General features: G+C 37.7%; 1 protein-coding gene across 2 annotated transcripts in view; it reads left to right on the top strand.

The window, feature by feature from the left end:
• Positions 1-13,632, top strand: part of NPFFR2 (neuropeptide FF receptor 2) — a 124,595-nt gene that overhangs the window by 21,900 nt on the left and 89,063 nt on the right. Inside the window, exon 1 of one of the 2 annotated variants that reach the window (XM_005555103.4) lies at positions 645-800. The exons of the other annotated variant lie outside the window; for it this stretch is intronic. The gene's annotated coding sequence lies outside the window, so the exon portion shown is untranslated. Of the gene's footprint in view, positions 1-644; positions 801-13,632 lie in introns of those variants that run through there. 2 annotated transcript variants of the gene reach the window in all.

Raw genomic sequence — 13,632 nt, 5'->3', positions numbered from 1 at the left:
TCTCTGTTAGCAAGACCCAACTGGGCAGATAGTCCTATTAGGATCATTGTGAGTCTCCCCAGGGTTCTCCCCCTTCCATTTCTGATTATGCTGTGAATAAATTTCCAGAATTTCAGAGGGGTTTGCTTGCAAGCTAAAAGGTCTTTGCAAAGACTCAAAGAATAGGGTCTGCTTCAGACAGAGGGAGGGTTTGCAATATGCGATGAACCTCTCAGTCCCATTAGAACCTTAAAGATGATGATAGCTCACATTTAGTGTAATGCTTAATTTGTACAAGACTATTCCAGGCACTTTTGCATGTAGACAGATAATTCTCAGATGACCCCTCTGATTAATATCATCATCATCTCTATTTTACAAACGAGGAAACTGAGGCACAGAGAGGCTAAATCACTTGTCCAGGATCTGGAGCCAAGTAACGGAGATGATGCTAGTCACACTGATGCTTCCTTTTCTTTGCTGCAGTCGGATTCTGAGTTTCACAAGAATGTACCTGGGTGCCCATTAGCGGGATATGAATAGTTTCTTCGGAACCCCAGCGGCCAGCTGGTGCCTCCTGGAGAGTGACGTCTTATCTTAACGGGACAGGGAGGCGGGGAGCGAGCGCAGAGCACTCAGCGCCCTGCACCGCGGCGGGGCAGCCTGGAGCGGAGCAGGGAGCCCGAGGCTGACAGACGTCTGCTGGGGTTGAGCCGCCAGACCGCGAAAAGTAGCTGGAGCCAGAGCAGGGACAGAACCTGTTGCTGCGGACCGGCTTGGTGGATTCTGGTTCCCGCCGCCGACAGGGCTCGCCGGGAGAGGTAACAGCATGGGCCAGTCTGGCTGGGGGCCCCCGCGTAAGGGCGCGATCCCTCTCTAATGCCTAACGCTTGCCTTGATGATACATATTAGCGATTGGGGACTGACACCTTGGATTTTTCAAATCCCTTCCTAATTACACAGGCATCCCTTTGGTCACTGGCCCGACATTGGGGGACTTCTCTGCCCTGGATGTCTGCACCACAGATGGCTGTGGCCCCAGGCTTGCAGAGCAGGGACCTGGTCGAGGGATGTGGGGCGCTTTCTTAACCTTAGAGTTTCCCCCAAATCCTCTCCAGGGCTGTATTGTAACTTTGTTGAATTTCCTTAGCCGGTTTGAAGCTAGCGAGTTTCTAAACTGTTTTCATCCGTGATGCTTCTGAGCAACGATCTTTGTGTATCTGAGGCTTCATCCTGTGCATTTCCACTTGCTAGAAAAGCTAAAATGAGGTTTCCGAGCTGCGTCCAGGACATCAGAGTCCTTATTGAAGGCGTTTGGATAGGTTTTATCCCCTTCCGGGAGTGAGATAGGGTTTCCAGACAATACCATTTTAGTTCTTCCGCCAAACTATCAGGCATTTTCCAACAGTGCTGCCCTAGGTCAAATTTAGGGTCTGGAGGAGAGGAAAATGATCTGCTTCAAGCTATCATTCCAGTTAAAGACAGAACTACTAACTAAAAACCAAAAATACAGTTGTTCATTTCCCATTTTCCCTCAGCTAGACTGCAGATCTTTGAAATATTAATTTATTTTTAAAAATCTTATTTATAACATAAATTATACTAAGATGGTGGTTTACTTTTTTTTAATCCAAATATGCAAAGTTGTTGTAAAGGTATATCTAAATTTCTAATTCCATTCACATCCAAATAACTTCCAAGTGGTAACAATTAATGAGAGGAAGTATGGAAAAATCAATGGCTTGTAAACTGTGAAGGACATATTTTTGGTTCCGTCTGGATTTCTAATTAAACCATAATAAATTGAGTAAAATTATAATAATGATGAATCTAAGTTATGGTTGAATTTGTAAAATGGCTATAACATGCTCAAAAATAGTGCCATTATCATCAACAGAATGGTAATTGTATGCAGAATTCAGTTAGAATATTTCATCTGTTAAAAACGTCTATAGGTTGATCATTTTAAAAAACAGTGATGCAAAATAGTGCAGTAACAGTACTTACTGCACTGAATTTAAAGACACATATTAACATTAAAGACTGGCTATTGTAATAACAAAAATGTGCTTTCTTTATTGCTTGAAAATAGCAATATATCACTATCCTATTCTTTTCCTCAATATTTGTTTTTCCAAAATCCATACACCCCAGTAAGATCTTTCTACTAGCCATGATTTCTTCGTGTCTATAGAAAACTTCAGAGCATTTGAGGCTTAAACTTATTTTTGCTTCATCTATCTATTTGTCTGTTTTATCTGGCAGTTTTATTCTTGGTGCATTTTGTGAACACATTATAAAGTATCTAAAATTATATATTAGAAATTCATTGTTTTATTTGTATGCTTATTTTATTCCATAGTTCCTATAAATCATACTACTCACCAATACTATCTTTTACAGATGCCAAAGACTATAGGTTGAATAAATATGAATTCACTATAAACAAATGAATGATTTCTTCCTGAAGTATCAGCTTATTTATTGTAGTTATTCTTTGGCTGTGTGTGTGTGTGTGTGTGTGTGCATGTGTGTGTGTGTGTGTGATTTTTTATGAGAATTCCATGCAAATGCCTCTGTGATATTATAAACCTTTTGACTGTATTGCATTAAAATGGATTTCCAGCTGTAATATGGAACACAAAATAAGGACAACTTCATGCCTTGAAGCTTCAGATACTTAAAAATAATAATTTTGTAAAATACTACCCTCCTTATTATGGAAAAAAGGACATTTATTTTAGCTAAATATTTTAAAACTGTCAAGCACATTCAAAGAAAATGGGATAAATATAATCTCACATTCCTAAAACATATCTGGATTAGTCTATTCTCATGCTGCTATAAAGGACTGCCTGAGACTGGGTAATTTATGAAGGAAAAATATTTAATTGACTCAAAGTTCTGCAGGACTGAAGAGGCCTCAGGAAACTTACAATCATGGCAGAAGGGGAAGCAAACATGTTCTTTTTCATGTGATGGCATGAAGGAGAAGTGCCAAGCAAAAGGGGAAAAGCCCCCTATAAAACCATCAGATCTCATGAGAACTCACTCACTATCATGAGAATAGCATGGCAGTAACTGCCCTTATGATTCAATTACCTCCCACCGGGTCCCTCCCGGCAACACATGGGGATTACAAGAACTACAATTCAAGATGAGATTTGGGTGGGGACATGGCCAAACTATATCAACATTTATATAGTATTTTAATAATCTTAACAAATTGTTCCCTTAAACATGTGCATTTTATGCTTACCATTAACCTGATGTTAACAGTTAATTTTCCTTTCCTCTCTGTTTCCCTTTGATTTTAAGTTCTAGCTTTATGGATAAATTGGTTCTTAAATGAATTTTCCAATTGCCTTGAAACTGAACGTTAAGGCTTCAGGGAGACTTTCACTCCATTAGACTAGAAGGAAATGGAAATATACTACCCATACAAAAAGATGCAATGGTCACTGCAGCAGACAGCTGTTGAGAATTGTCTGGTATCCTTGCTTTGTGGAGTTTTCAAATACGAGACTTCTAAAAGTAAAGAAATTAGGTTTCTTCCCAGTCAGGCTTCTAACTGGCTCTGTGCCTCAGGCAAATCATTTAACTTCTCCATGTCTAAGATTCCTCAAATGTAAAAGGATGAATTATAATTTGATTTCTAAAATCCTTTCACCCCTCTAGATTTCTCTGTTTCTATGGTAGAGGGCAGAGGATCCAGAGTGAGAAAGCTCATATATCCTTGCTTTGCCATTTGAGAGCTTCTGCCCTTAGGCAAGGCCCTGAAATTCTATAACATCAACACCTCCTCTACAAAATGGCCTAATAGAAGAAATTAACAGAATGATCTATTGTGCTGGATACTGTGTCTGGTATACAGGGGATGCACAATAATGTTTTTAACGCACGCATCTCTGAAATATCTAAAGGGATTTCTGCCTGTGACAGGGGAGGAAACGAGCTAAAAGCAGAGGAGTCTCTCCTGCATCTGCAGGTGGGCAATTCCCAGTATAGTTTCTATAGCATGTACCAGAGACCAGGAAAAGAGAGGTCCAGAGCCTCAAGCATAGTATGAATGCCTCCTTGATATCTTCCCATAGTTTAGCCCCGCCCCCCCCTCAAAAAAAAGGCAAAGTGAGTCAGGACAGCATAAATATTAAATTTAATGCCACACACGAATGACAAGACATGTCCTATTCTGGTTTCCATGTCAAACTAGGCTTGATTCTATTACAGCTAAGCATACCAGCTAGGTCGTATAATGACAATCAGAATAATTGCACAATCCAAATCACACCACACCAGTAATTAGAAAAGAGAAAGAAAAAAGAAACAAACAAAATAACTCCTGAAATGCCAAAATGTTGGTTCTCTTTCAACTGTATTTCCATTTAAAATTTAAAGTTTTCAAATATTATGAAAGTATATTTCTTTCTTTCTTTTTTTTTTTTTTTTTTGAGATGGAGTCTCGCTCTGTCGCCCAGGCTGCAGTGCAGTGGCGCGATCTCAGCTCACTGCAAGCTCCGCCTCCTGGGTTTACGTCATTCTCCTGCCTCAGCCTCCCGAGTAGCTGGGACTACAGGCGCCCGCCACCTCGCCCGGCTAGTTTTTTGTATTTTTTAGTAGAGACGGGGTTTCACCGTGTTAGCCAGGATGGTCTCGATCTTCTGACCTCGTGATCCACCCGTCTCGGCCTCCCAAAGTGCTGGGATTACAGGCTTGAGCCACCGCGCCCGGCCGAAAGTATATTTCTTACTATTTTCTTCTTGGGCTATTATAAGAGTCTTATTTAGGTGTCTACATAGAGTCTGGGTTCCATGTGGCAGTTGCAGACTAAAGTAACTGCCATTAGAACTGATGAGCCTTTTTCTAGTCCCTCAGACAAGTCTCAGTTGATCCGTATTTTCAGAATTCTGGAGGGTTTACCAAACGTATTAGAATATTATAGTTCTGGTTGCATTCCCACAAAATTTAGAAAACATCAATAATTTCCCAAAGCCAAATGAGATCAAAATATCTAAACTTAAGTGAGCTGTAACCATACACATTATCTCATTTAATCTTCATGATTTTAGAAATTGAGTAAGCTTACAATCCGTTTTTGGTGTTTAAAGAAACTGAGGCTCAGAAATAATTTGCCAAAGTAAATATGTTTACTAGTTTGAGGAACCAGGATAATGAACTCATGTCGTGTCCCAGTCCACATGTTTAAATTCTACACTGCAGGGCTCCCAACTATGTAGTAACAACAGCTTACAATCAAAGTACCAATTTCTGCATATACTGATCCTTTCCACATGAAAGCTATGTACCTAGGAAGAGATAAATATTACAGTCCTCATGAAGATTTTTCTAAGTGGAAGTAAGAAACATCGGAGTTATTTGTGAAACTTTTTGAAATGTACCGCCACAGATTAGCAGGCTGGAGTTGGGTTTGGGTGGTATGTGTTTGTGTGTGTGTGTGTGTGTATACACACATTTTATATATATATATAATATATACATTTAAATATATAGTATAGATATGATTCTGAGTCAAAATTATTTTCATGATTTCCCATAATGAAAAAAATTTGTCCCAATCCACATTGCCATTTTGTAGCCATAGACAGACTAATCTTAAGAATCTTAAGTGTTGTCTTGGACAGGAGGTATTTAGAAAAATTATAGCAAGAGGATAAATATTTCTTCAATTTAGCCTCACCAGAATGTGAGTTAAATCAAATAGTTGTATATATTAGAATTTATCACCTGCAAACATACAAGGAAATAAGGACAAATTTTAGATTAAGTGCTTGCACATGACGTTATGATTCTCATATCTTGGGGGAGTTTGTGACTTATAAAAACTGCTTTATCTTACCAAGAGTGCTGTCTCAAACACCCTATCTCCTTGCTAAACGTAAACATTTAAAGAGGTGATACTTGCAGTGCTTAGGATTTCTCTCAAATTCCCTACTTTCCCTTAAAGTATGGAGTCTCATTTAAAATCTTTAAAGTACCTCATTTAGGCCAGGTGTGGTAACTCATGCCTGTAATTCCAGCACTTTGGCAGGTAGAGGCAGGAGGATCACTTGAGCCCAGTTCGAGACCAGCCTAGGCAACATAGTGAGATCCAGTGCCTACAAATTAAAAACAACCAACCAAACAAACAAACACAAAGAAAGAAAAAAGCTAGCTGGTCATAGTGGCACATACCTGTAGTTCCAGCAACTCAGGAGGTTAAGGTTAAGGTGGAAGGATTGTTTGACCCCTGGAGGCTGAGGTTGCAGTGAGCCATGATTGTGCCACTGCACTCCAGCTTGGGCAACAGAGCAAAATCTTGTTTGTAAAAAAAAAAAAGAAAACAAAAAAAAAAAGGGTCTCATTTAAAGTCTCCAATTTTTCCTTCCCATTTTACTTCCTGTCCTTGCATTCTTGGCACACTGATAATAAACTGAATGTGGGGTCTCTCTAGGATCACACCTTCCACTCTTTGTAAGGATGCTGTATCTCATTTACAATAGACAACTCTCTCAGCAGAATTTACAGCCTTGCGTTTCTCTTTCTCCTTACTCATGATCTCCTCTTCTGTCTGGAATTCCCCATCCTCCACAGGTGTGCAAAGTGTTTTCTTTGTTTTTGTCCTTGGGTAGCCATTTATGTCATTTATATCAGTGTTACTAAAGGCTTAGAAGCCTTTGGCTAAAATCTTCCCTGTTTAAGGGAGTTCCCTTTGTTCTTGCTCTTTTTTCAGCTGGAAAAACTACATTAAGTAATTTCTGTGATATATGCTTCTTTCAAAACTAGTGGCCCTGTGCTTCCCTTAACACAGAAGTATCAAAGATCAGCATGAGCTTGGCCAATATCCTGAGCTTGCTTTTCTTGATATTTTGATTATCTAGGTTTTAGTAACTTCTAATTCATGTTTACCTACAGAATTAGTGCCCAGCTTGAAGATTCTACAGTATCCAAAGCCTTACAATTTCTCACTGTCCGTATCCTCAGCTCTCATCTCTTTTTTCCTCCTCTTAGACCCTCAAGCCTTGAACATGCCAAGCTCATTCTCAATCACAGTTTTTGCACCTAATGCTCTCCCTGCCTGGAAATCGTGCCTCTCAGAGCTGCGCGGGAGGGGTTCTTTAAGTCCTTTCATCTTGGGTCTGGAGTGCCTCTCCACACTGGTGGTCATCACAGTATTGTCTGATTTGTGTCAAAGCCCACTTGCTAGTGGAGACTATCTCCATTTATGTGTTCATTTATCAATGATATTATTCCCCAAAATGAAATATAAGCTCCATGAGAGATGTACACTATGCATTCATATTTATTGCTGGCCTTAGTGCCTAGAACAGAGTCTAGCACATAGTAGATACTCAGCAAATAATTATTCTGTGAAAATTTTACATCCATTTCCCTATTAGATTCTCCTGCATCTTTTTATAGGTACAGACAAGTTGCCAAAACTTCAACCTTAAGTTGCTCCCATGATTCATTCCTGTTTCTAATTCTTTCCTGTTGATCCTATCTTAGCTAAAATACCAATGAGTATATATTTTTTCCTTTAATATGGAAAAGAATTTTGAAAAAGCTATCACTGCACCATTTTAATATATATTCAGGTTCCATAGTATCTGTATATGTTGGTTCCAAAGAATAATCTGGATCTGAGTACTAGGAAAAACTAAAATGAAAAGTAGCACAACATTTACTTTTCATTAAAGTTACATTACTCATTCCATTATTTTCTCTCTTTTTTTCTTTTTTTAAAATTATACTTTAAGTTCTAGGGTACATGTGCACAACATGCACGTTTGTTACCTATGTATACACATGCCATGTTGGTGTGCTGCACCCATTAACTCGTCATTTACATTAGGTACATCTCCTAATGCTATCCCTCCCCTCTCCCTCCACCCCACGACAGGCCCTGGTGTGTGATGTTTCCCTTCCTGTGTCCAAGTGTTCTCATTGTTCAATTCCCACCTATGAGTGAGAACATATGGTGTTTGGTTTTCTGTCCTTGAGATAGTTTGCTGAGAATGATGGTTTCCAGCTTCATCCGTGTCCCTACAAAGGACATAAATGCATCCTTTTGAATGGCTGCATAGGATTCCATGGTGTATATGTGCCACATTTTCTTAACCCAGTCTATCCTTGATGGACATTTGGGTTGGTTCCAAGTCTTTGCTATTGTGAATAGTGCCGCAATAAACATACGTGTAGCCTGTGTCTTTATAGCAGCGTGATTTATAATCCTTTGGGTATATACCCAGTAATGGGATGGCTGGGTCAAATGGTATTTCTAGTTCTAGATCCTTGAGGAATTGCCACACTGTCTTCCACAATGGTTGAACTAGTTTACAGTCCCACCAACAGTGTAAAAGTGTTCCCATTTCTCCACATCCTCTCCAGCACCTGTTGTTTCCTGATTTTTTAATGATCACCATTCTAACTGGTGTGAGATGGTATCTCATTGTGGTTTTGATTTGCATTTCTCTGATGGTGAGTGATGATGAGCATTTTTTTCATGTGTCTGTTGGCTGCATAAATGTCTTCTTTTGAGAAGTGTCTGTTCATATCCTTTGCCCACTTTTTGATGGGGTTGTTTGTTTTTTTTCTTGTAAATTTGTTTAAGTTCTTTGTAGATTCTGGATATTAGCCCTTTGTCAGATGAGTAGATTGCAAAATTTTCTCCCATTCTGTAGGTTGCCTGTTCACTCTGATGGTAGTTTCTTTTGCTGTGCAGAAGCTCTTTAGTTTAATTAGATCCCATTTGTCAATTTTGGCTCTTGCTGCCATTGCTTTTGGTGTTTTAGACATGAAGTCCTTGCCCATGCCTATGTCCTGAATGGTATTGCCTATCCTCAGAAATAATACCACACATCTACAACCATCAGATCTTTGACAAACCTGACAAAAACAAGAAATGGGAAAAGGTTTCCCTATTTAACAAATGGTGCTGGGAAAACTGACTAGCCATATGTAGAAAGCTGAAACTGTATCCCTTCCTTACATCTTATACAAAAATTAATTCAAGATGGATTAAAGACTTAATTGTTAGACCTAAAACCATAAACACCCATTCCATTGTTTTAATTGGCATGATTTTTCATCTTTAAAATATATTTTGAAAATATATACATATATAGAGAGATAATGTTGTATAAGTGCCTAAACTAAAGTACATCATAATGTTCTTTTTTAATTCTTAATTTTAAAATTCCCTCTTAATTGCCTCTGTCTACCTCTTCTCTTCTGCTTCCGTGTTACAGGTAACCAATCTTAACTGGGTTCTATTATGTTAGATTTTTATCTACTCTTATAGCCATTCACATATATTCACATTCAAATCAATCTTTTTGTCATCATTTAGAAAATATACACATCTTGTTTTCTTACTCTTGATTACTTCGTGGAAATCCCTCCATGTCGATTTTTATGGATAAAATTCAATTCTAAATGGCTATATGTAATATAACATGATATGGATAATAAGAAACAAATTCAACCATTCCCTTTTTGATAAACATTCACTTTGTTTCCAGAGGTTTCTATTTTGTTGGGTTTTGTCATAAAACAAGGCTACAATAAAAGTAATTATTTAAAAACTATTTTATCTCCAGGTCTAAAGAACAAAGCTATTTTTCAATTTTAATGTATATTGCCTTATTGCTTTCGAAGTACTACAGTTATTTACATTTTTAGTAGAAGACTATGACACTGTTCTTTGCTCATGTCCTTACAGCAATAGGTGTTGTAACTGTTTACGTTATTAGTTGTTAATTTGAATTTCTTAACTACTTGTGAAGTTAAATATATTTTTATATTCTTCAGATGTTGGAACTTCTTATGTAAATCATTTATTAATATTCTTGCCCACTTTACTGAGATATTAGTATTTTTCTCAATTTATATGCTCTTTGAATATTATAATTATTAATGCTTATCATATATAGTAAATGTTTTCCATATCGTCTGCTGCCTTTCTTCATAACTTTATTGTGCACATTTAAAATATTTGTATAGACAATATATTTAATTTTTTTGTATATATTTTGGATTCCAGTGTTGATTAATATGATTTTTCTTATTGCTACATTAGACATGTAGTCTTCTAGATTTTATTGAAGGATTTTTATTTTTAAAAATTTTAGCATTGGTTTTTAATTCAAGTGGAGTTTCAAAACACATGCCATAAATAGTGAACCAACCTTCACTTCTTCCAAATAACTTACTAAATATTTCATCCTTCCCCTTCGAATTGAAAACCGACTTTTGACATATTTTAAAATCTCATGTATAATGGGATCTATGTTTGTATCCTTGATTCTGTTTACTGACCAATTTCTCCAGTTCTATGGCAACACCAAATTGTTTTGATTATATTTGCCATAGATCATTTTTCTGATATCCTAAAAAGCATATCTCCTTACTGTTTTTCTCCACAAATGTTCTTAGCTTTTCTTGGGCACATTTTCTTTCCTCTGAACTTTTAAAAATAATATTCCTAAACAAATCCTGTCACTGCTTTGCAAATATTTTTACCAAACGAACTATTTGTATATACATATTTTAAATGATATTATATTAAATTGATATGTTAATTTGGGGAGATGACCTATAAATTATTAAAATTTATCTTCCAAAAATTAGGCATGCTGTTCAATTTTAAAGAAATTTTAAAATATTTCAATGGGGTTTTATTTTTTATGTCATTATTTTATATTCCACCTTTTTTCCTGTTAAATTTATTTTTACATATGCTACATTTTAGTCACTGCTGTAAAATATATATATATATATATATATATATATATATATATATATTCATTTAAATTTCTAGGTGCTATTGCTAATATTAAGAATGACCACTTTAAAAATTTTTTTTAACTTATTTTATATTCAGGGGGTACGTGTGCTGGTTTGTTACAAAGGTATATTGTGTGATGCTGAGGTTAGGGGGACTGTTGAACCTGTGAGCAAAGTCTCCAATACATAATTTTTCAACTGTTGCTCCCTTCCTCCCTTCCCCTTCTTGTATTCCTTAGTGTCTATTGTTCCCATCTTTATATCCATGTGTTTCCAATGATTAGCTCCCTCTTATAAGTGAGAACATACAGTATTTAGTTTTCTGTTTCTGCATTTATTTGCTTAGGATAATGGCCTCCGGCTGTATCCATGTTGCTGCAAAGTACATGATGCTGTTCTTTTTTATAACTGCATAGTATTACATGGTGTATATGTATCATATTTTTAAAATCCAAACCACTGTTGATGAATACCTGGGTTGATTTCGTGTCTTTATTATTGTGAACAATGCTGCAATGAATATATAAGTGCAAGTGTCTTCTTGGTAGAATGATTTCTTTTCCTTTGGATATATACCAAGTAATGGAATTGCTGGTTCGAATGGTAGTTCTATCCTTAGTTCTTTAAGAGATCTCCAAACTGTTTTCCACAGTGGCTGAACTAATTTACTCTCCCGCCAACAGTATATAAGCTTTCCTTTTTCTCCACAACCTCATCAGCATCTGTTCTTTTTAGACTTTTCAGTAATAGCCATTCTAATTGGTGTGAGATAATATCTCGCTGTAGTTTGATTTGCATTTCTCCAATGTTTAGTGGTGTTGAGCATTTTTTTCATATGTTTGTTGACTGCTTGTATGTCTTCTCTTGACAAGCGTCTACTCATGTCCTATGCTCACTTTTTAATGGAGTTTTTTTTTTTTCTTGATTTGCTTAAGCTCCTTATAGATTGTGAATATTAGACCTCTGTTGGATGCATAGTTTTCAAATATTTTCTCCCACTCTGTAGGTTGTCTGTTTACTTCATTGAGAGTTTCCTTTGTTGTGCAGAAGCTCTCTAGTTTAACTAGAGTCTCACTTGTCAGTTTTTGTTTTTGTTGCAATTGCTTTTGAGGTTTATAAATTCTTTGCCATGGCTAATAATATGGCTTGGCTGTGTCCCCCACCCAAATCGCATTTTGAATTATAGTTCTCATAACACCATGTGTCCATGCTGTTCTTGTGATGGTGAGTTCTTATGAGATTTGATGGCTTTATAAGGGACTTTCCCCCCTTTTGCTTGGCGCTTCTTGCTGCCGCCACGTGAAAAAGGGCATGTTTGCGTCCACTAGTCCAGTGTGAAAATGGACTAGTAGAGTATATTGGTACCCAGAATGGAGTGCTGCTGTAATGATAGCCAAAAATGTGGAAGCAACTTTGGAACCTGGTAAGTGGCAGAGGTTGGAACAGTTTGGAGGGCTCAGTAGAATATAACAAATGTAGGAAAGTTTGGAACTTCCTAGAGACTTGTTGAATGGCTTTCATCAAAATGCTGATAGTGATACGGACAATAATGCCCAGGCTGAGGTAATCTCAGATTGAGATGAGGAACTAGTTAGGAACTGGAGCAAAGGTGACTCTTGTTTTGCTTTAGCAAAGAGACTGGCAGCATTTTGCCCCCTTCCTAGAGATCTGTGGAACATTCAACTTGAGAGAGATGATTTAGAGCATCTGGCAGAAGAAATTTCTATGTGGCAAAGCATTCAAGAGAAAGCAGAGCATAAACGGTTTAAAAAATATACAGCTTGATTATGAAGTAGAAAAGAAAAATCCATTTTCTGAAAAGAAATTTAAACCAGTAGCAGAAATTTGCATAAGTAATGAAGAGCAGAATATTAATCATGAAAACAATGGGGAAAACATCTCTAGGGCACATCAGGGCAGCCCTCCCATCACAGGCCCGGAGGCCTAAGAGGGAAAAATGGTTTCTTAGGCCGGGTCCAGGGCCCCCTGCTGTGTTCAGCCTTGGGACTTGGTGCCCTGTGTCCCAGCCACTCCAATCATGACTAAAAGGGGTCAATGTACAGTTTGGGCCATGGTTTCAGAGGGTGTAAGTCCCAATCCTTGTTAGCTTCCATGTACTGTTGGTCCTGCAGGTGCACAGAAGATAAGAATGGAGGTTTGGGAACCTCCACCTAGATTTCAGAGAATGTATGGAAGTGTGACCTGGATGTGAGACATGGAGTCAAAGGAGATAATTTTGGTAATTTAAGGTTTAATAATTACCCTATTAGATTTCGGGCTTGCATGGGACCTGTAGCCCCTTTGTTTTGGCTAATTTCTCCCATGTGAAATGGTGTATTTACCCAATTCCTATACTGCATTGTATCTAGGAAGTAACCAACTTACTTTTGATTTTTATAGGCTTATAGGTGGAAGGGACTTGCCTTGTCTCAGATGAGACTTTGGACTTCGACTTTTAAGTTAATGCTGGAATGAGTCAAGATTTTAGGGGACTGTTGGAAGGGCATGATTGTGTTGTGAATTGTGAGGACATGAGATCTGGGAGGTCAGGGGCAGAATGACATGGTTTGGCTGTGTCCCCACCAAAATCTCATCTTGAATTGTAGTTCCCAAAATCCCCACATGTAGTGAGAAAGATCTGGTGGGAGGTAACTGAATCATGGGGGCACTTACTTCCATGCTGTTCACATGATAGTGAGTGAGTTCTAACAAGATCTGATGGTTTTATAAGGGACTTTTCTCCCTTTTGCTTGGCATTTCTTCTTGCTGCCACCATGTGAAAAAGGACATGTTTGCTTCCCCTTCCACCACGATTGTAAGTTTCCTGAAGCCTCCCCACTCCTGCAGAACTGTGAATTAATTAAGCCT

The sequence above is a fragment of the Macaca fascicularis genome, chromosome 5 (genome assembly GCF_037993035.2).
Source record: "Macaca fascicularis isolate 582-1 chromosome 5, T2T-MFA8v1.1".
Classification (NCBI taxonomy): Eukaryota; Metazoa; Chordata; class Mammalia; order Primates; family Cercopithecidae; genus Macaca; species Macaca fascicularis.
The sequence above is the reverse complement of the archived record's forward strand: the minus strand, read 5'-3'. Positions and strand labels throughout refer to the sequence as shown.